Genomic DNA, 21,360 nt, shown 5'->3' on the forward strand with positions numbered 1-21,360 from the left:
AATAGGTAGGGTGGCATGCATGAATAGGTAGGGTGGACTGCATGAATAGGTAGGGTGGCATGCATGAATAGGTAGGTTGGCCTGTATGAATAGGTAGGTTGGCCTGCATGAATAGGTAGGTTGGCCTGCATGAATAGGTAGGTTGACCTGTATGAATAGATAGATTGGCCTGTATGAATAGGTAGGGTGGCCTGTATGAATAGTTAGGTTGGCCTGTATGAATAAGCAGGGTGGCCTGTATGAATAGGTAGGGTGGCCTGCATGAATAGGTAGGTTGGCCTGCATGAATAGGTAGGGTGGTCTGCATGAATAGGTAGGTTGGCCTGTATGAATAGGTAGGTTGGCCTGTATGAATAGGTAGGGTGGCCTGCATGAATAGGTAGGGTGGCCTGTATGAATAGGTAGGGTGGCCTGCATGAATAGGTAGCGGGGCCTGCATGAATAGGTAGGGTGGCCTGCATGAATAGGTAGGGTGGTCTGCATGATTAGGTAGGGTGGCCTGCATGAATAGGTAGGGTGGCATGTATGAATAGGTAGGGTGGCCTGTATGAATAGGTAGGGTGGTCTGCATGAATAGGTAGGGTGGCCTGCATGAATAGGTAGGGTGGCCTGCATGAATAGGTAGGGTGGCCTGCATGAATAGGTAGTGTGGCCTGCATTAATAGGTAGGGTTGCCTGCATGCATAGGTAGGGTTGCCTGCATGAATAGGTAGGGTGGCCTGCATGAATAGGTAGGGTGGCCTGCATGAATAGGTAGGGTTGCCTGCATGAATAGGCAGGGTGGCATGCATGAATAGGTAGGGTGGCCTGCATGAATAGGTAGGGTGACCTGCATGAATAGGTAGGTTGGCCTGCATGAATAGGTAGGGTGGTCTGCATGAATAGGTAGGTTGGCCTGTATGAATAGGTAGGTTGGCCTGCATGAATAGGTAGGTTGGCCTGCATGAATAGGTAGGGTGGACTGCATGAATAGGTAGGGTGGCCTGCATGAATAGGTAGGTTGACCTGTATGAATAGGTAGATTGGCCTGTATGAATAGGTAGCGTGGCCTGTATGAATAGGTAGGTTGGCCTGTATGAATAGGTAGGGTAGCCTGTATGAATAGGTAGGGTGGCCTGAATGAATATGTAGGTTGGCCTGCATGAATAGGTAGGGTGGTCTGCATGAATAGGTAGTTGGGCTGTATGAATAGGTAGGTTGGCCTGTATGAATAGGTAGGGTGTTCTGCATGAATAGGCCGGGTGGCATGCATGAATAGGTAGGGTTGCCTGTATGAATAGGTAGGGTGGCATGCATGAATAGGTAGGATGGCCTGCATAAATAGGTAGGGTTGCCTGCATGAATAGGTAGGGTGGCCTGTATGAATAGGTAGGGTGGCCTGTATGAATAGGTAGGGTGGCCTGCATGAATAGGTATGGTGGCCTGCATGAATAGGTACGGTGGCCTGCATAAATAGGTAGGGTGGCCTGCATGAATAGGTATGGTGGCCTGCATGAATAGGTAGGGTGGCCTGTATGAATAGGTAGGGTGGCCTGTATGAATAGGTAGGGGCGAAAGATTGCAATTTGTTGAACAAGCACAAGAGGAGAATAAAATAAGAACACAGACACAAAAATACTTTGTATCATCAAAACTGAGACACGTCACATGATTTTTTTTACTGGTCGACACGATGAATACACTCTTTATATAAACAACAATAATGCAATGGAGAAGTGCAGTGGCAATAAAGATGAGGAGTATGAAATTATTTGGGGTGAAATATGGTGTCAGCATGCAGCAGTGGGAAAAGCAGGCTTCAGTTCAGAACCATTCAACTGAGCCTGTTGTGCAATCTCAGTCTCACAAATCCACTGACTGACTGTCACTCACTCCGCCCAGCCCCACAGGCAGCAGCCATCCACTTCTTTCTAACCAGGGGTTGCCCAAATGGCACCCTATTCCCTACAGTGTGCACTATTTTTGACCAGAGCCCTATAGTGCACTATAGGGAATAGGGTGCCATTTGAGACGCAGACCCAGTTAGAAAGAAGTGAATGGATGCTGCCTGTGGGGCTGGGCGGAGTGAGTGACAGTCAGTCAGTGAATACAGGATTAGCATACTACCTCCCTGCTTCGTCAGTTCATTTTCCACACTGAACAGTCACTGCCAATTTGATATTTCGTTACAGGGTAGTGTTTTTCAGGTTTATGGAATGAGCTGACGGGGCAAGTGGCCCCAGACTTGGTTTCCCAACAATTATTTGTGGTTAAATAAGTAATGCAATGAAACACAATAGTCACAAGGATGCAGAATGCACAAACAACATGTGACAAGGGTGTTAGATGTACAAAGCATAGGCCTGTGGTGTACTTCCCTACAACATGTTGGATAAATGTGGATTTATGTATTTGAATCTCTCCTGTATTTGAATCTCTCCATCTCTGTATGTCTGAGCGAATTGAGTGCAGCACAGAGATTTGGAAGCAGGATAAATCACAAATGAAAACCACTCTACTGTACTTTTCAAAAAAGTTTTGAAAATCTCTATAATGAGACTACAAGAATAACATGGCTACAACAACAACAAAATTCCCTCAAACACTGTATGAGAAAGTAGTCTGAATCAGTAGTCTGAATCAGTAGTCTGAATCAGTAGTCTGAATCAGTAGTCTGAATCAGTAGTCTGAATCAGTAGTCTGAATCAGTAGTCTGAGTCTGAATCAGTAGTCTGAATCAGTAGTCTGAGTCTGAATCAGTAGTCTGAATCAGTAGTCTGAATCTGAATCGGTAGTCTGAATCAGTAGTCTGAATCAGTAGTCTGAGTCTGAATCAGTAGTCTGAGTCTGAATCAGTAGTCTGAATCAGTAGTCTGAATCAGACTTTGATATCATTTAACTGACAGCTGAAATATTATGAGAGAACTTGTAGGTTCTCTCATAATACCAAACTCCAAATACAGGAGAGGTGTAGGCAGTGTAACCCATCCCATATCAACTCAAAAAGGGAACCGAACATGCCTGAGGGCTTTGTCTCAATATTAGTCACCATGATGCAGTCATCTATGGCAACTGCTCGGCATCTGACCATAAGGCGCTACAGAGGGTAGTGCATACGGCCCAGTACATCCCTGGGGCCACGCTTCCTGCCATCCAGGACCTATATAATAGGCGGTGTCAGAGGAAAGCCCCAAAAACTGGTCAGAGACTCCAGTCACCCAAGTCATAGACTGTTTTCTTTGCTACCGTAGGACAAGCGGTACCGGAGCACCAAGTCGAGAACCAAAAGACTCCTTAACAGCTTCTAATCCCAAGCCATAAGAATGCTGAACAATTAATAAAATGGCCACCGGACTATTTACATTGACCCCCCCATTTGTGTTGTACACTGCTGCTACTCACTGTTTATTATCTATGCATAGTCACTTCACACCTACCTACATGTACAAATTACCTTGACTAACCTGTACCCCCGCACATTGACTCGGTACCGGTACTCCCTATATATAGCCTCTTTTATTTATTGTTTATTTATTGTTACTTTATATGAATTCTTCTTGAACTGCACTGTTGGTTAAGGGCTTGTAAGTAAGCATTTCACGGTAAGGTCTACAATTGTTGTATTCGGAGCATGTGACAAATCAAGTTTGATTTGATCTAGTAACAGTGGAAAGTGTCCCTTCCTTCCTGTCGACAGACCGCGCTCCACAGCTAACCTCTCTACCTCCCATGTCTCTGTCTGTTTTCCTGATGCCTGCCTGCACCCATCTACCCATCCACCCATCCATGTGGAGGTATAGACAAAAATAGCCCTTGCTGGCAGATGGAAGATAGAAAAAGGGAGAAACTTTGAGGGAGGAGTGCAGGGAGGCAGGGATGGAACCAGATGAGTCTTTCTCAATGCTGTGGCGAACATCGCTGGAGGCATGGAAACATGGAGGCATGGCTATGACTGATGCAGATGTGTCTTAATGTACGTTACACCTAGTACACCTCTTCAGGATCAGATGTTACATGAACAGATGTCACCCCAATATGCACACACACACACACACACACACACACACACACACACACACACACACACACACACACACACACACACACGCACACGCACACGCACACGCACACGCACACGCACACGCACACGCACACACACAAACACACACACACACACACATAAGTTAAAGAAAATGAGAGACTATGGAAATCTAATTTATGAAAGCATTTTAGGTAATAATGTAATCATGCAGATTGTGACAGCATGTTGCGATTGTTTTTGTTTGTGAATGATATAGCAATTACATGATGATAGAATGTAATCAATTAGTTCTGGAAAATGTTTCTTAGGAGAACGAGTAGTAATGTCATTGCCAATGTCTCTTGTTTACATGTTGCCAAGATTCTTTGATACCTATACTCTCATTTAGTTGATGTCTGCTATTTCTGTTACAGTATTGTAACTACTTTACCCTTTTGAGGCTTGGCTTTTTCAAATTCGATGGACTGTACTGACTATTGATGATAGTACAATGACTACATATTTTATTATAGATCACAGCTGAAGAGTTGTAAACACCCTTAGAAAGCACCCAAAGCACTCACTTAAAGGACTCCCTCTTTTTTCTGTGCTTATTCAAATCAAATCAAATGTTATTGGTCACATACAGATGTTAATGCGAGGGTAGCGAAATGCTTGTGCTTCTAGTTCCGAGAGTGCAGTAATAACTAACAAGTAATCTAACAAATTTACCTTATACACACACATGTAAAGGGATGGAATAAGAATATATACATATAAATATATGGATGACCGATGGCCGTGCGGCATAGGCAAGATGCAATAGATGGTATAAAATATATATTTTATTTTTATTTAACTAGGCAAGTCAGTTAAGAACAAATTCTTATTTACAGTGACGGCCTAGGAACAGTGGGTTAACTGCCTTGTTCAGGGGCAGAATTACAGATTTTGACCTTGCCACCTTTCGGTTACTGGCCCAACGCTCTAACCACTAGGCTACCTGTTGCCAGTATATACAGTATATACATATGAGATTGTCACACCCTGATCTGTTTCACCTGTCTTTGTGATTGTCTCCACCCCCATCCAGGTGTCGCCCATCTTCCCCATTATCCCCTGTGTATTTATACCTGTGTTCTCTGTTTGTCTGTTGCCAGTTCTTTTTGTTTCGTCAAGCCTACCAGCGGTTTTCCCTCTGCTCCTGTCTCTCAATTGTTCCTGTTTTCTAGTTTTCCCGGTGTTTGACCATTCTGCCTGCCCTGACCCTGAGCCTGCCTGCCGTCCTGTACTTTTGCCCCACCTTTCTGGATTACTGACCTTTGCCTGCCCTTAACCTGCCTGCCTGCCTGCCGTCCTGTACCTTTACCTCACCTATCTGGATTACCGACCTCTGCCTGCCCTTGACCTGCTTTTTGCCTGCCCCTGTTCAATTAATAAACTGTCGGGTCTTACCTGAAACTTGATAGAGATGAGTAATGTAGGATATGTAAACATGATTAAAGTGGCATTATTTAAAGTGACTAGTGATACCTTTATTAAACCAATTTATTAAAGTAGCCAGTGATTTGAGTCTGTATGTTGGCAGCAGCCTCTCTTTGATGGCTGTTTAACAGTCTGATGGCCTTAAGATAGAAGCTGCTTTTCAGTCTCTCAGTCCCAGCTTTGATGCACCTGTACTGACCTCGCCTTCTGGATGATAGCGGGGTGAACAGGCGGTGGCTCGGGTGGTTGTTGTCCTTGATGATCTTTTTGGCCTTCCTGTGACATCGGGTGGTGTAGATGTCCTGGAGGGCAAGTAGTTTTCCCCCGGTGATGTGTTGTGCAGACCGCACCACCCTCTGGAGAGCCTTGCAGTTGTGGGCGGTGCAGTTGCCGTACCAGGCAGTAATACAGCCAGACAGGATGCTCTCGATTGTGCATCTGTAAAGGTTTGTGAGGGTTTTAGGTGACAAGTCAAATTTCTTCAACCTCCTGATGTTGAAGAGGCGCTGTTGCACCTTCTTCACCACGCTGTCTGTGTGGGTGGACCATTTCAGTTTGTTCGTGATGTGTACGCCAAGGAACTTAAAACTTTCCACCTCCACTACTGTCCCGTCGATGTGGATAGGGCAGGGGTTCTTAAACTTGTTTAGCCTGGGACCCAAATGAGAAATTCTGTGTTTTCCTGGGACCCAAGCTTACAAAAACATGCAACTATATGTACATATCGGTACATTTTATTGCCCTTACGCCCATTAACACATGCAACACAGACAAATAACAATGAAATGAAATACCCATATAAATAGCTATTCATGTTTATTTGTCCCCATTAAAAACACTGCAACATATCTGTCTAGATTGGAACTGTTGCTGTTAAACTACATTAAATCACACACACACACACACACACACACACACACACACACACACACACACACACACACACACACACACACACACGCACACGCACACGCACACGCACACGCACACACACACACACACACACACACACACACACACACACACACACACACACAGTCCTAAAGTGATAGGTGTGTGACTGGTTGAAGTTTTCAACAAGCAGGTCTATTTTGGACTCCGTTTTTGACAGTTGAGAACCCTGACTCGCACAGGTATGTGGTGCCAAACTGCATCAGAACATCTACCGCTTTCCCAGTCAGTTTCTCAGCCTCAAAAAGCATCTTGCGTCAATTACTGTATTCCAGTTGAGAATAAAAATTATTGCTTGTATTTTAACAGCAACTCCATCTGTACTGTTACTTAGGGTTGCACTATCAGTATCTAGATACAGTCCTTGCATTGGCTAACGTTAGCTAGCTAGCTATTGGCTGTGTACAAGGGGATTGTTTGAAAGAGAAACTCACATTGACTACTATGAGAGATGGTGCTCCCTTATGACAGAAGTGCCTTGCAAGCTGACTTACTTTTCCACTGTCGAAGAACTGTTTCCTGAAGCATTATGCCCCTGTTCTGAAAGAGCTCCCTGGGTTTACCATCATGCTGTGGATGTTTGGTCAGGACCTGTCATTTTAACTTCGTTTTATTTCGTTTAATTCGTTTTGAGAGACACATTACTAAGCACTTCCATGCACAAAACACATTGTGGGCACTCCTCGTTATTTCTCAAAGTTTGTATTAAACCAAGAGAGAAACTCATCGCTGTATTTGCGTTTCATGACAATGGAACTCAGTCAGAACTTGTGGCTAACTTAAGTCCATTCGACGGTGAGTGGGAATGACAAGCCAGTGGCTGACAGCGCATCATCTGCTGCTGAACAAAAGCACTGCAGTGTATGGGTAGTGTTGTGATCTTCAAAAAACTGCAGAAAAAAGATCCGGTAAACCTTAAAGCACATGGTCATCTTCCACCCAGTCGCGCAGCTGACAAACTGATTAGACACTGTTGACAAACTGAGAAGAGACACCGCTACCAAACTGAGCAGAGACACCACTGTCAAACTGAGCCGAGACACCACTGTCAAACTGAGCAGAGACACCGCTGTCAAACTGAGCAGAGACACCACTGTCAAACTGAGCAGAGACACCACTGTCAAACTGAGCAGAGACACCACTGTCAAACTGAGCCGAGACACCGCTGTCAAACTGAGAAGAGACACCGCTGTCAAACTGAGCAGAGACACCACTGTCAAACTGAGCAGAGACACCGCTGTCAAACTGATCAGAGACACCGCTGCCAAACTGAGCAGAGACACCGCTGTCAAACTGAGCAGAGACACCACTGTCAAACTGAGAAGAGACACCGCTGTCAAACTGAGCAGAGACACCACTGTCAAACTGAGCAGAGACACCGCTGTCAAACTGAGCAGAGACACCGCTGTCAAACTGAGTCGAGACACCGCTGTCAAACTGAGCAGAGACACCACTGTCAAACTGAGAAGAGACACAACTGCCAAACTGAGCCGAGACACCGCTGTCAAACTGAGCCGAGACACCGCTGCCAAACTGAGCAGAGACACCACTGTCAAACTGAGCCGAGACACCGCTGTCAAACTGATCAGAGACACCACTGTCAAACTGAGAAGAGACACCGCTGTCAAACTGAGCAGAGACACAACTGTCAAACTGAGAAGAGACACAACTGCCAAACTGAGCCGAGACACCGCTGTCAAACTGAGCAGAGACACCACTGTCAAACTGAGCAGAGACACCACTGTCAAACTGAGCAGAGACACAACTGCCAAACTGAGCCGAGACACCGCTGTCAAACTGAGCAGAGACACCGCTGTCAAACTGAGCAGAGACACCGCTGTCAAACTGAGCAGAGACACCACTGTCAAACTGAGCAGAGACACCGCTGTCAAACTGAGAAGAGACACCGCTGTCAAACTGAGCAGAGACACCGCTGTCAAACTGAGCAGAGACACAACTGCCAAACTGATCAGAGACACAACTGCCAAACTGATCAGAGACACCACTGTCAAACTGAGAAGAGACACCACTGTCAAACTGAGAAGAGACACCGCTGTCAAACTGAGAAGAGACACCGCTGTCAAACTGAGCAGAGACACAACTGTCAAACTGAGCAGAGACACCACTGTCAAACTGATCAGAGACACAACTGTCAAACTGAGCCGAGACACCACTGTCAAACTGAGCCGAGACACCACTGTCAAGCTGAGCAGAGACACCACTGTCAAACTGAGCCGAGACACCGCTGTCAAACTGAGCAGAGACACCGCTGTCAAACTGAGCAGAGACACCACTGTCAAACTGAGAAGAGACACCGCTGTCAAACGGAGCAGAGACACCGCTGTCAAACTGAGCAGAGACACCACTGTCAAACTGAGCAGAGACACCACTGTCAAACTGAGCCGTGACACCACTGTCAAACTGAGCAGAGACACCACTGTCAAACTGAGCAGAGACACCGCTGTCAAACTGAGCAGAGACACCACTGTCAAACTGAGAAGAGACACCGCTGTCAAACTGAGCAGAGACACCGCTGTCAAACTGATCAGAGACACCGCTGTCAAACTGAGCAGAGACACCACTGTCAAACTGAGAAGAGACACAACTGTCAAACTGAGCAGAGACACCACTGTCAAACTGAACCGAGACACCACTGTCAAACTGAGCCGAGACACCACTGTCAAACTGAGCCGAGACACCACTGTCAAACTGAGCCGAGACACCACTGTCAAACTGAGCCGAGACACCACTGTCAAACTGAGCCGAGACACCACTGTCAAACTGAGCAGAGACACCACTGTCAAACTGATCAGAGACACAACTGTCAAACTGAGCCGAGACACCACTGTCAAACTGAGCCGAGACACCACTGTCAAACTGAGCAGAGACACCACTGTCAAACTGAGCCGAGACACCGCTGTCAAACTGAGCCGAGACACAACTGCCAAACTGATCAGAGACACCGCTGTCAAACTGAGCCGAGACACAACTGCCAAACTGATCAGAGACACCGCTGTAAACTGAGCAGAGAAACCGCTGTCAAACTGATCAGAGACACCGCTGTCAAACTGAGAAGAGACACCACTGTCAAACTGAGAAGAGACACCGCTGTCAAACTGAGCAGAGACACCGCTGTCAAACTGAGCCGAGACACCGCTGTCAAACTGAGCAGAGACACCGCTGTCAAACTGAGAAGAGACACCGCTGTCAAACTGAGCAGAGACACCGCTGTCAAACTGAGCAGAGACACCGCTGTCAAACTGAGCAGAGACACAACTGCCAAACTGATCAGAGACACCACTGTCAAACTGAGAAGAGACACAACTGCCAAACTGATCAGAGACACCGCTGTCAAACTGAGCCGAGACACAACTGCCAAACTGATCAGAGACACCGCTGTAAACTGAGCAGAGACACCGCTGTCAAACTGATCAGAGACACCGCTGTCAAACTGAGAAGAGACACCAATGTCAAAATGAGAAGAGACACCACTGTCAAACTGAGAAGAGACACCACTGTCAAACTGAGAAGAGACACCAATGTCAAAATGAGAAGAGACACCACTGTCAAACTGAGAAGAGACACCGCTGTCAAACTGAGCAGAGACACCGCTGTCAAACTGAGCAGAGACACCGCTGTCAAACTGAGCAGAGACACAACTGCCAAACTGATCAGAGACACCACTGTCAAACTGAGAAGAGACACAACTGCCAAACTGATCAGAGACACCGCTGTCAAACTGAGCAGAGACACAACTGCCAAACTGAGAAGAGACACCGCTGTCAAACTGAGCAGAGACACAACTGCCAAACTGATCAGAGACACCACTGTCAAACTGAGAAGAGACACCGCTGTCAAACTGAGAAGAGACACCGCTGTCAAACTGAGCAGAGACACCGCTGTCAAACTGAGCAGAGACACAACTGTCAAACTGAGAAGAGACACCGCTGTCAAACTGAGAAGAGACACCACTGTCAAACTGAGCAGAGACACCACTGTCAAACTGAGAAGAGACACCACTGTCAAACTGAGCAGAGACACCACTGTCAAACTGAGCAGAGACACCGCTGTCAAACTGATCAGAGACACCGCTGTCAAACTGATCAGAGACACCGCTGTCAAACTGAGAAGAGACACCGCTGTCAAACTGAGAAGAGACACCGCTGTCAAACTGAGCAGAGACACCGCTGTCAAACTGAGCAGAGACACAACTGCCAAACTGATCAGAGACACCACTGTCAAACTGAGCAGAGACACCGCTGTCAAACTGAGCAGAGACACCACTGTCAAACTGAGAAGAGACACCGCTGTCAAACTGAGCAGAGACACCGCTGTCAAACTGATCAGAGACACCACTGTCAAACTGAGAAGAGACACAACTGCCAAACTGATCAGAGACACCGCTGTCAAACTGAGCAGAGACACAACTGCCAAACTGAGAAGAGACACCGCTGTCAAACTGAGCAGAGACACAACTGCCAAACTGAGCAGAGACACCACTGTCAAACTGAGAAGAGACACCGCTGTCAAACTGAGAAGAGACACCGCTGTCAAACTGAGCAGAGACACCGCTGCCAAACTGAGCAGAGACACCGCTGTCAAACTGAGCAGAGACACCACTGTCAAACTGAGCAGAGACACCGCTGTCAAACTGAGCAGAGACACCACTGTCAAACTGAGAAGAGACACCGCTGTCAAACTGAGCAGAGACACCGCTGTCAAACTGAGCAGAGACACCACTGTCAAACTGAGCAGAGACACCACTGTCAAACTGAGCCGAGACACCACTGTCAAACTGAGCAGAGACACCGCTGTCAAACTGAGCAGAGACACCACTGTCAAACTGAGCCGAGACACCGCTGCCAAACTGAGCAGAGACACCACTGTCAAACTGAGCCGAGACACCGCTGTCAAACTGAGCAGAGACACCGCTGCCAAACTGAGCAGAGACACCGCTGTCAAACTGAGAAGAGACACCGCTGTCAAACTGAGCCGAGACACAACTGTCAAACTGAGCCGAGACACCACTGTCAAACTGAGCCGAGACACCACAGTCAAACTGAGCAGAGACACCACTGTCAAACTGAGCAGAGACACCACTGTCAAACTGAGAAGAGACACCGCTGTCAAACTGAGCAGAGACACCACTGTCAAACTGAGCCGAGACACCACTGTCAAACTGAGCCGAGACACCACTGTTAAACTGAGCAGAGACACCACTGTCAAACTGATCAGAGACACAACTGTCAAACTGAGCCGAGACACCACTGTCAAACTGAGCCGAGACACCACTGTCAAACTAAGCAGAGACACCACTGTCAAACTGAGCCGAGACACCGCTGTCAAACTGAGCCGAGACACAACTGCCAAACTGATCAGAGACACCGCTGTCAAACTGAGCCGAGACACAACTGCCAAACTGATCAGAGACACCGCTGTCAAACTGAGCAGAGACACCGCTGTCAAACTGATCAGAGACACCGCTGTCAAACTGAGAAGAGACACCGCTGTCAAACTGAGAAGAGACACCACTGTCAAACTGAGAAGAGACACCGCTGTCAAACTGAGCAGAGACACAACTGCCAAACTGATCAGAGACACCACTGTCAAACTGAGAAGAGACACAACTGCCAAACTGATCAGAGACACCGCTGTCAAACTGAGCAGAGACACCGCTGTCAAACTGAGCAGAGACACCGCTGTCAAACTGAGCAGAGACACAACAGCCAAACTGATCAGAGACACCGCTGTCAAACTGAGCAGAGACACAACTGCCAAACTGAGAAGAGACACCGCTATCAAACTGAGCAGAGACACAACTGCCAAACTGATCAGAGACACCACTGTCAAACTGAGCAGAGACACCGCTGTCAAACTGAGCAGAGACACCGCTGTCAAACTGAGCAGAGACACAACAGCCAAACTGATCAGAGACACCGCTGTCAAACTGAGCAGAGACACAACTGCCAAACTGAGAAGAGACACCGCTATCAAACTGAGCAGAGACACAACTGCCAAACTGAGCAGAGACACCACTGTCAAACTGAGCAGAGACACCGCTGTCAAACTGAGCAGAGACACCACTGTCAAACTGAGCAGAGACACCACTGTCAAACTGAGCAGAGACACCACTGTCAAACTGAGCCGAGACACCGCTGTCAAACTGAGAAGAGACACCGCTGTCAAACTGAGCAGAGACACCGCTGTCAAACTGAGCAGAGACACCGCTGTCAAACTGAGCCGAGACACCGCTGTCAAACTGAGCAGAGACACCACTGTCAAACTGAGCCGAGACACCGCTGACAAACTGAGCAGAGACACCACTGTCAAACTGAGCAGAGACACCACTGTCAAACTGATCAGAGACACAACTGTCAAACTGAGCCGAGACACCACTGTCAAACTGAGCCGAGACACCACTGTCAAACTAAGCAGAGACACCACTGTCAAACTGAGCCGAGACACCGCTGTCAAACTGAGCCGAGACACAACTGCCAAACTGATCAGAGACACCGCTGTCAAACTGAGCAGAGACACCGCTGTCAAACTGAGAAGAGACACCACTGTCAAACTGAGCAGAGACACCACTGTCAAACTGAGCAGAGACACCGCTGTCAAACTGAGCAGAGACACCGCTGTCAAACTGATCAGAGACACCGCTGTCAAACTGAGAAGAGACACCGCTGTCAAACTGAGAAGAGACACCGCTGTCAAACTGATCAGAGACACCGCTGTCAAACTGATCAGAGACACAACTGCCAAACTGATCAGAGACACCGCTGTCAAACTGAGCAGAGACACCGCTGTCAAACTGATCAGAGACACCGCTGTCAAACTGAGAAGAGACACCGCTGTCAAACTGAGCAGAGACACAACTGCCAAACTGATCAGAGACACCGCTGTCAAACTGAGCAGAGACACCGCTGTCAAACTGAGCAGAGACACCGCTGTCAAACTGAGCAGAGACACAACTGCCAAACTGATCAGAGACACCACTGTCAAACTGAGAAGAGACACAACTGCCAAACTGATCAGAGACACCGCTGTCAAACTGAGCAGAGACACAACTGCCAAACTGAGAAGAGACACCGCTGTCAAACTGAGCAGAGACACAACTGCCAAACTGATCAGAGACACCGCTGTAAACTGAGCAGAGACACCGCTGTCAAACTGAGAAGAGACACCGCTGTCAAACTGAGCAGAGACACCGCTGTCAAACTGAGCAGAGACACCACTGTCAAACTGAGAAGAGACACCGCTGTCAAACTGAGCAGAGACACAACTGCCAAACTGAGCCGAGACACAACTGTCGAACTGAGCAGAGACACCGCTGTCAAACTGAGAAGAGACACCGCTGTCAAACTGAGCAGAGACACCGCTGTCAAACTGAGCAGAGACACCAATGTCAAACTGATCAGAGACACCGCTGTCAAACTGAGCCGAGACACAACTGCCAAACTGATCAGAGACACCGCTGTCAAACTGAGCCGAGACACCGCTGTCAAACTGAGCAGAGACACCACTGTCAAACTGATCAGAGACACCGCTGTCAAACTGAGCAGAGACACCGCTGTCAAACTGAGCAGAGACACCGCTGTCAAACTGATCAGAGACACCGCTGTCAAACTGAGAAGAGACACCGCTGTCAAACTGAGAAGAGACACCACTGTCAAACTGAGAAGAGACACCGCTGTCAAACTGAGCAGAGACACCGCTGTCAAACTGAGCAGAGACACCACTGTCAAACTGAGCAGAGACACCGCTGTCAAACTGAGCAGAGACACCGCTGTCAAACTGAGCAGAGACACCGCTGTCAAACTGAGCAGAGACACCGCTGCCAAACTGAGCAGAGACACAACTGCCAAACTGAATAGAGACACCACTGTCAAACTGAGAAGAGACACAACTGCCAAACTGATCAGAGACACCGCTGTCAAACTTAGCAGAGACACAACTGCCAAACTGATCAGAGACACCGCTGTCAAACTGAGCCGAGACACAACTGCCAAACTGATCAGAGACACCGCTGTCAAACTGAGCAGAGACACCGCTGTCAAACTGATCAGAGACACCGCTGTCAAACTGAGAAGAGACACCGCTGTCAAACTGAGAAGAGACACCACTGTCAAACTGAGAAGAGACACCGCTGTCAAACTGAGCAGAGACACCGCTGTCAAACTGAGCCGAGACACAACTGCCAAACTGATCAGAGACACCGCTGTCAAACTGAGCAGAGACACAACTGCCAAACTGATCAGAGACACCGCTGTCAAACTGAGCAGAGACACAACTGCCAAACTGATCAGAGACACCACTGTCAAACTGAGCCGAGACACCGCTGTCAAACTGAGAAGAGACACCGCTGTCAAACTGAGCAGAGACACCGCTGTCAAACTGAGCAGAGACACCGCTGTCAAACTGAGCAGAGACACAACTGCCAAACTGAGCAGAGACACCACTGTCAAACTGAGAAGAGACACCGCTGTCAAACTGAGCAGAGACACCGCTGTCAAACTGAGCAGAGACACAACTGCCAAACTGATCAGAGACACCACTGTCAAACTGAGCAGAGACACCGCTGTCAAACTGAGAAGAGACACCACTGTCAAACTGAGCAGAGACACCACTGTCAAACTGAGCAGAGACACCGCTGTCAAACTGAGCAGAGACACCGCTGTCAAACTGATCAGAGACACCGCTGTCAAACTGAGAAGAGACACCGCTGTCAAACTGAGAAGAGACACCGCTGTCAAACTGAGAAGAGACACCGCTGTCAAACAGAGAATAGACACCGCTGTCAAACTGAGCAGAGACACCGCTGTCAAACTGATCAGAGACACCGCTGTCAAACTGATCAGAGACACAACTGCCAAACTGATCAGAGACACCGCTGTCAAACTGAGCAGAGACACCGCTGTCAAACTGATCAGAGACACCGCTGTCAAACTGAGAAGAGACACCGCTGTCAAACTGAGCAGAGACACAACTGCCAAACTGATCAGAGACACCGCTGTCAAACTGAGCAGAGACACCGCTGTCAAACTGAGCAGAGACACCGCTGTCAAACTGAGCAGAGACACAACTGCCAAACTGATCAGAGACACCACTGTCAAACTGAGAAGAGACACAACTGCCAAACTGATCAGAGACACCGCTGTCAAACTGAGCAGAGACACAACTGCCAAACTGAGAAGAGACACCGCTGTCAAACTGAGCAGAGACACAACTGCCAAACTGATCAGAGACACCGCTGTAAACTGAGCAGAGACACCGCTGTCAAACTGAGAAGAGACACCGCTGTCAAACTGAGCAGAGACACAACTGCCAAACTGAGAAGAGACACCACTGTCAAACTGAGCAGAGACACAACTGCCAAACTGAGCCGAGACACAACTGTCGAACTGAGCAGAGACACCGCTGTCAAACTGAGAAGAGACACCGCTGTCAAACTGAGCAGAGACACCGCTGTCAAACTGAGCAGAGACACCAATGTCAAACTGAGCAGAATCACCGCTGTCAAACTGATCAGAGACACCGCTGTCAAACTGAGCCGAGACACAACTGCCAAACTGATCAGAGACACCGCTGTCAAACTGAGCCGAGACACAACTGCCAAACTGATCAGAGACACCGCTGTCAAACTGAGCAGAGACACCGCTGTCAAACTGATCAGAGACACCGCTGTCAAACTGAGAAGAGACACCGCTGTCAAACTGAGAAGAGACACCACTGTCAAACTGAGAAGAGACACCGCTGTCAAACTGAGCAGAGACACCGCTGTCAAACTGAGCAGAGACACCACTGTCAAACTGAGCAGAGACACCGCTGTCAAACTGAGCCGAGACACCGCTGTCAAACTGAGCAGAGACACCGCTGTCAAACTGAGCAGAGACACCGCTGCCAAACTGAGCAGAGACACAACTGCCAAACTGAATAGAGACACCACTGTCAAACTGAGAAGAGACACAACTGCCAAACTGATCAGAGACACCGCTGTCAAACTTAGCAGAGACACAACTGCCAAACTGATCAGAGACACCACTGCCAAACTGATCAGAGACACCACTGTCAAACTGAGCAGAGACACCGCTGTCAAACTGAGCAGAGACACAACTGCCAAACTGATCAGAGACACCACTGTCAAACTTAGAAGAGACACAACTGCCAAACTGATCAGAGACACCGCTGTCAAACTGAGCAGAGACACAACTGCCAAACTGATCAGAGACACCACTGTCAAACTGAGCAGAGACACAACTGTCAAACTGAGCAGAGACACCACTGTCAAACTGAGCAGAGACACCGCTGTCAAACTGAGCAGAGACACCGCTGTCAAACTGAGCAGAGACACCGCTGTCAAACTGAGCAGAGACACCGCTGTCAAACTGAGCAGAGACACCACTGTCAAACTGATCAGAGACACCGCTGTCAAACTGAGCAGAGACACCACTGTCAAACTGAGAAGAGACACAACTGCCAAACTGAGAAGAGACACCACTGTCAAACTGAGCAGAGACACCGCTGTCAAACTGAGAAGAGACACCACTGTCAAACTGAGCAGAGACACCACTGTCAAACTGATCAGAGACACCACTGTCAAACTGAGAAGAGACACCGCTGTCAAACTGAGAAGAGACACAACTGCCAAACTGAGAAGAGACACCACTGTCAAACTGAGCAGAGACACCGCTGTCAAACAGAGAATAGACACCGCTGTCAAACTGAGAAGAGACACCACTGTCAAACTGAGCAGAGACACCGCTGTCAAACTGAGAAGAGACACCGCTGTCAAACTGAGAAGAGACACCGCTGTCAAACAGAGAATAGACACCGCTGTCAAACTGAGCAGAGACACCGCTGTCAAACTGAGCCGAGACACAACTGTCAAACTGAGCAGAGACACCGCTGTCAAACTGATCAGAGACACCGCTGCCAAACTGAGCAGAGACACAACTGCCAAACTGAGCAGAGACACCAGTGTCAAACTGAGCAGAGACACCGCTGCCAAACTGAGCAGAGACACCACTGTCAAACTGAGCAGAGACACCGCTGTCAAACTGATCAGAGACACCGCTGTCAAACTGATCAGAGACACCGCTGCCAAACTGAGCAGAGACACCGCTGTCAAACTGAGCAAAGACACCGTTGCCAAACTGATCATAGACAGCAACAGGGTAGGGAGTGTAGGAAAATATTAGACATCTAAGGAGCATTGAAGGATTTTTTGGTATGAAGCTATACGTTGGTACTGTAGAACTGGGCATAGTGTATGGAAGATTTGTACAGAACATCTTCTGTATACTGTACGGAACACACTGTACAAAACATTTGTATTAGAGTAGGCTACAGCAGAGCCTTATATTGCTCTGCTGTTCAGGATAAATTGAATGCAGTGAGTCAGTCACTTTCTGTGACAGCTCTCTATAAATGCCATGTTGGGGAACATGATGCACACCATTTCCATAAATTCCAAACCTTCCCATGAGTTCTAAGGAAGTTGTCACAACTCTTATCTTTCTTCCTATTCATTCCTTCGATCAATACCCCACTACTCCATCTAATAAATCACCTATAGCATGATGCCCATACACTCTCAGAAGAAAGGGTTCCAAAAAGGGTTCTTTGCGGAGTGTTAGAGTTCTACCAAGAACCATTTTGAGCAGAATTACCCTTTTTGAAAGACAAGGGTCCTTTGTAAGGAAAAGGGTTCTATTGTCATAAATACACAGAACAAAAATATAAACACAAAATGTAAAGTGTTGGTTTCATGAGCTGAAATAAAAGATCTCAGAAATCTTCCATTTGCACAAAAAGCTTACCATAAGCCGCCTCCAACATCATTTTAGAGAATTTGGCAGTACGTCCAACTGGGCAGGCATGGACAGGCATAACCTATGGACAACAAACACAATTACATTTTATCAATGGCAATTTGAAAGCACAGAGATACCATGACGAGATCCTAAGGGCCATTGTTGTGCCATTCATCTGCCGCCATCACCTCATGTTTCAGCATGATAATGCACGGCCCCATGTCACAAGGATCTGCTACAGGATCTTTGCATCCTGCAGCACAAACTCCAAAAAGTTCTGGGACACTGTAAAGTCCATGGAGAATAAGAGAACCTCCTCCCAGCTGCCCACTGCACTGAGGCTAGGAAACACTGTCACTACCGATAAATCACCTATAATTGAGAATTTCAATAAGCATTTTTCTACGGCTGGCCATGCTTTCCACCTGGCTACCCCTACCCCGATCAACTACCCGGCACCCCCCTCAGCAACTCGCCCAAGCCTCCTCCTTTTCTCCTTCACCCAAATCCAGATAGCTGATGTTCTGAAAGAGCTGCAAAATCTGGACCCCTACAAATCAGCCGGGCTAGACAATCTGGACCCTCTCTTTCTAAAATGACCTGCCGAAATTGTTGCAACCCCTATTACTAGCCTGTTCAACCTCTCTTTCATATCGTCTGAGATTCCCAAAGATTAGAAGGCTGCCGCGATCATCCCCCTCTTCAAATGGGGGGACACTCTAGACCCAAACTGCTACAGACCTATATCTATCCTACCATGCCTTTCTAAGGTCTTCAAAAGCCAAGTTAACAAACAGATTACCGACCATTTCGAATCACACCGTACCTTCTCCGCTATGCAATCTGGTTTCAGAGCTGGTCATGGGTGCACCTCAGCCACGCTCAAGGTCCTAAATGATATCATAACCGCCATCGATAAGAGACATTACTGTGCAGCCGTATTCATCGACCTGGTCAAGGCTTTTGACTCTGTCAATCACCACATTCTTATCGGCAGACTAAACAGCCTTGGTTTCTCAAATGACTGTCTCGCCTGGTTCAATGCCATACAACTCTCCTTCCGTTGCCCCCAACTACTCTTAAATGCAAGTAAAACTAAATGCATGCTCTTCAACCGATCGCTGCCCGCACCTGCCCGCCCGCCCAGGATCACTACTCTGGACGGTTCTGACTTAGAATATGTGGACAACTACAAATACCTAGGTGTCTGGTTAGACTGTAAACTCTCCTTCCAGACTCACATTAAGCATCTCCAATCCCAAATTAAATCTAGAATCGGCTTCTTATTTCGCAACAAAGCATCTTTCACTCATGCTGCCAAACATACCCTTGTAAAACTGACCATCCTACCGATCCTCGACTTCGGCGATGTCAATTACAAAATAGCCTCCAACACTCTACTCAACAAATTGGATGCAGTCTATCACAGTGCCATCGTTTTGTCACCAAAGCCCAACATACTACCCACCATTGCGACCTGTACGCTCTCGTTGACTGGCCCTCGCTTCATACTCGTCGCCAAACCCATTGGCTCCAGGTCATCTACAAGTCTCTGCTAGGTAAAGCCCCGCCTTATCTCAGCTCACTGGTCACCATAGCAGCACCCACCCGTAGAACGCGCTCCAGCAGGTATATTTCACTAGTCACCCCCAAAACCAATTCCTCGTTTGGTCGCCTTTCCTTCCAGTTCTCTGCTGCCAATGACGGAAACGAACTGCAAAAATCACTGAAGCTGGAGACTCATATCTCCCTCACTAGCTTTAAGCACCAGCTGTCAGAGCAGCTCACAGATCAATGCACCTGTACATAGCCCATCTGTAAATAGCCCATCCAACTACCGCATCCCCATACTATATTTATTTATTTATCTTGCTCCTTTGCACCCCAGTATCTCTACTTGCACATTCATCTTCTGCACATCAGTCACTCAAGTGTTTAATTGGTATATTGTAATTGCTTCGCCACCATGGCCTATTTATTGTCTTACCTCCCTTATCTTACCTCATTTGCACACACTGTATATAGACTTTTATACTGTATTATTAACTGTATGATTTGTTTATTCCATGTGTAACTCTGTGTAGTTGTATGTGTCAAACTGCTTTGCTTTATTTTTTGCCAGGTCGCAGTTGTAAATGAGAACTTGTTCTCAACTTGCCTACCTGGTTAAATAAAGGTAAAATAAAAATAAATAAAAATAAAATAATCTGTACACAATTCCTGTAAGCTGAGTATTTCCTAGTTCTTCCATGGTCTGCATATTCACCAGACATGTCACCAGTTGAGCATGTTTGGGATGCTCTGGATCGACATGTCCATCAACATGTTCCATTTCCTGCCAGTATCCTCCACTTCGCAAAGCCATTGAGGAGGATTGCGACAACATTCCACAGGCCACAATCAACAGCCAGATCAACTCTATGTGAAGGAGATGTGTCGCGCGGTTTAAGGCAAATAGTGGTCACACCTGATACCGACTGGTTTTCTGATCCACTCCCCTACCTTCTTTTTTTAAAGTGCATATCTATATTCCCAGTCATATGAAATCCATAGATTAGGGCCTAATTAAGTAAAATCTTTCAAATTGTTGCATGTTGCATTTATATTTCTGTTCAGAATACTTACATTTTAAAGGCTAATAAGGCCGGTGGAACCTTTCATAGAAGGTTCTAGGAAGAACCCTCCAAAGATGTTTTCTGCCCCTCCCAAAATATAGAATTTGTAGATAATTGGCCCTCTTTCTGGGACTCACCCACAAACAGGACCAAGCCTGGCCTGCTGAGGAGTGATGGACTCCATCCTAGCTGGAGGGGTGCTCTCATCTTATCTATGAACATAGACAGGGCTCTAACTCCTCTAGCTCCACAATGGGATAGGGTGCAGGCCAGGCAGCAGGTTGTTAGCCACCCTGCCAGCTTAGTGGAGTCTACCACTAGCATAGTTAGTGTAGTCAGCTCAGCTATCCCCATTGAGACCGTGTCTGTGCCTCGATCTAGGTTGAGCAAAACTAAACATGGCGGTGTTTGCCTTAGCAATCTAACTGGAATAAAGACGTCCTCCATTCCTGTCATTATTGGAAGAGATTGTGATATCTCACATCTCAAAATAGGG

General features: G+C 47.4%; 1 long non-coding RNA gene across 1 annotated transcript in view; it reads right to left on the reverse strand.

Moving 5' to 3' along the window:
* The window catches only part of LOC129829798 (uncharacterized), a 71,566-nt gene that overhangs the window by 3,459 nt on the left and 46,747 nt on the right, over positions 1-21,360 (reverse strand). The window contains exon 2 of the long non-coding RNA XR_008755453.1: positions 18,256-18,328. This is a non-coding gene — a long non-coding RNA (uncharacterized LOC129829798). The remainder of the gene's footprint in view (positions 1-18,255; positions 18,329-21,360) is intronic.

The sequence above is a fragment of the Salvelinus fontinalis genome, chromosome 31, assembly GCF_029448725.1.
Source record: "Salvelinus fontinalis isolate EN_2023a chromosome 31, ASM2944872v1, whole genome shotgun sequence".
NCBI lineage: Eukaryota > Metazoa > Chordata > Actinopteri > Salmoniformes > Salmonidae > Salvelinus > Salvelinus fontinalis.